Here is a 2,803-nt window from a genome sequence, read left to right on the forward strand (position 1 = left end):
TATGCACATCCCTTTACAGTTTCACCGTTTTCGAATTTATTGGCAGGTCCCCTTGCCTGATACACATCTCCTCCCCTTGTATGCACATCTGCCAGAAAATTCTTCAGCCTCCACACTATCCTCTGCCCCACTCATTTCTTCTTTTCCCAAAGCCCCACCGCATAGGGAAGTTGCCTTGGGTAGGCATGCTCCTAGTTTTCAGTATAAACTGTGAGGCAAAGGACTTGATGGGAATCATATCTAACCATCTCTTCCATTAGTTGACCAAACGCCCTACTAGAGCAATGACCATGTTTCTTGTTCACTACTGTGTCCTCAGTGCCCAGCACAGAGTCAGACACATAGAAGGTGCTCCATAAGAGCTTCCTGTTTCAATATTTGAGTGAATGCCCCAAATCTATCTATTTATTTCTTCCATTTTAGGAAATCCACAGAATTAGTTATATAATACTGCAAAATAAATTAGCCCCCACAGTTTGCCTGCTTAAAGTATAATTACTTATTTCAATTTCTGTAAGAGAAATTTAGGCAGAGTACAGTGAGGTTGCCTGGGACCTTGGTTACCAGGTCTGGGAGCTGGTCAAGGTCTTTGACCTTGGTCAAAGGCTGGGAGCCGGAATGTTGTAGTTCGGGGTTTTGTAAGAGGAATGACATAGGACACATAATTTATATGACTATTTTATAACAGTCACCCAAAGAGTCATATACAAAGAGTGTAAGAAATTTGTCCACACACTAAGACCAAAGAATCCAGCTGAAGGCCTACAGCCCATCACAATGCCCCCTACAAGTCCAACTGGAGGCCAAGGACCCATGACAATGTCCTATGCAGGCCTCATGGATTTGCACTGGGAAAGCCCAAGGGTCAATGATGGAAGCTAGAAAGTCTGTGCCAGTGGGATAAAGGCTATGTGCTAGCAGGCTGAGGGATCTGTACTGCAGCCTCAAAATGACACTCAGAGTAAGAACCAGAGCTCCCCTGAAAAGTACCACAGCCATCCTCAGCAATAGTGAGGTCCCGAGCTCATCCAAAGATGAGAACAGCTGAGTTCCCATGAAGAAAGCCAACATGACAAGCTTCTCCAGGAGACTGAGAAGTGCATCATCTTTCCCTCCAGAGTCAGGAAGCAATGCTCAAAGTGAGGACCAGAGCTCCCCCAAAGTGAACCGTAGCTATTCTCAGCAACAGTAAGGTCCCAAGCGCCTTTGACAATAAGCACAGCCAAGTTCATCAGGAAAATAGGTATAACAAGCTCCTCCAAGAAAACCAACAGCTCCCTACAGCTTCTCTTCTTCTTTCCCAGTTCTGCCTCTCATGCTGCAGGCAACAGTCCTCAGGCGGCCCTCCCACATGCAGCATCACACTGTTTCAGATCAGCTGGGTGTTACAAGTTGACCACTAGTTATCATACCACCCCATGGAATCATCAGAAGTCTCAGTTCACTGCCTAGCTGGTGACTGATTCTGGCTGTTGACTGAGAGCCTAGTAGGAGATATCAGCCAGAATACCCTCCTATGGCTTCTCCATGTGGAGGTTCTAGTTCGAGACAGGTAGTGCATAATATTGGGTCCCTGGCTAGGGTAGCACCCCATGGTACAGGACAGAACAAGCACAGTATGCCACCAGCCAGAAAGCACAGAGTAAAAGGGAGCCCCAGGTCCCCAAATCCCCTACAGTCCCCCAATCTCCTATGAGGGAATGTCCCCTATGACCTAAGGACCTTCAATTGTTTCCCAATAATACCACCCTGGAGAGCAAGACTTCCACACTGGGCCCCTCAGAGACACTCAACATCCAATCTATTACACCCCGGAATCTGCATTTTTCTCCTGGAGACTACTACAGTAACTATTAGCAGGGGGAGGGAAAGGTCTTAAAGTACATAGTCGACCCTGGATGTTTAGTATAGTTCTTTGCTGCGCTCTATGTTCCAAGAGTTACAGCTCCAGGAAATGGGGGAGGGGAGGGTTGTGCAGAGCCCCTGAAGCCCAGGAATCACACAAAACAGCCAGCTGTACTTTCACCTTTTTCTAGGACTCAAGTCACCCCATCATAGCTTCCCACTCCCAGACCCTGGGGAGCAGCACCCCTCCCTTCAAGCCCCGTCTGTGGGGACCTAGTGTCCAGAGTCCAGTTTAGGTGGAGGACTAGGAACCAATTCCCTGACATCTCCTACCAATGAAGGGAAGCGGATAAAGTTGGATGACTTTTAACCCTCTTGCTTCCAGAAGTAACTTCCAACCCCCGATACCCTCCCTCCAGGAACGAGAGCTAGGAGCAGCTCTTGAGTTCATCCAGTGTCATCACTTCAGCTGAGAGATGGAGAAACTGAGGTCTATGGAGGGTGTGGAACTCCTAGAGCACAACAGGCCCTTAACCCTGCCTAGAACTCCGGTCTTCCCAGCCAGTGCTCTGGCTTCTTCTACACCTGGCTTCTTCTACACGGGGAGGGCCGGCGCGCTGTCCCCACTTCAGGAAACTCCTTCCGCGCCTTGAATCTCCCTGGAGTTGCGCTCTGTTTGGCCCACTGTAAACCTCCTCCGCAGCTTCGCGTCAACTTCACTGCGCCCTGAGAGAGGTGAGAACAGTGCGGTGCCCACTGCATCCCTGGGCTAACTTGGGGCGCAGGGACAACTGCTGGAGGACCGGACGGTAAGCCGCTGGCCCTTTAAGGGGGGGACGGAGCGCATGCGCGGCGCGGCCAGTGTCGAGTCGGGTGGGCGGTGGCGGCGGGCAGGGGACCCGGCGGGCAGCAGCGGGGCTCTCGGGTGGCGCGGGTGCAGGGCGGCCCTAGCTTCGCC

At 50.9% G+C, this 2,803-nt stretch overlaps 1 protein-coding gene across 1 annotated transcript in view; it reads left to right on the forward strand.

Annotated features, from left to right (window-relative positions):
• Positions 1–2,566: 2,566 nt before the first annotated feature.
• The window catches only part of Vash1 (vasohibin 1), a 19,546-nt gene continuing 19,309 nt past the window's right edge, over positions 2,567–2,803 (forward strand). Inside the window, exon 1 of the mRNA XM_013517178.1 lies at positions 2,567–2,654. The gene's annotated coding sequence lies outside the window, so the exon portion shown is untranslated. The remainder of the gene's footprint in view (positions 2,655–2,803) is intronic.

This window comes from Chinchilla lanigera, unplaced genomic scaffold (assembly GCF_000276665.1).
Source record: "Chinchilla lanigera isolate Chin_1 unplaced genomic scaffold, ChiLan1.0 scaffold00037, whole genome shotgun sequence".
NCBI lineage: Eukaryota > Metazoa > Chordata > Mammalia > Rodentia > Chinchillidae > Chinchilla > Chinchilla lanigera.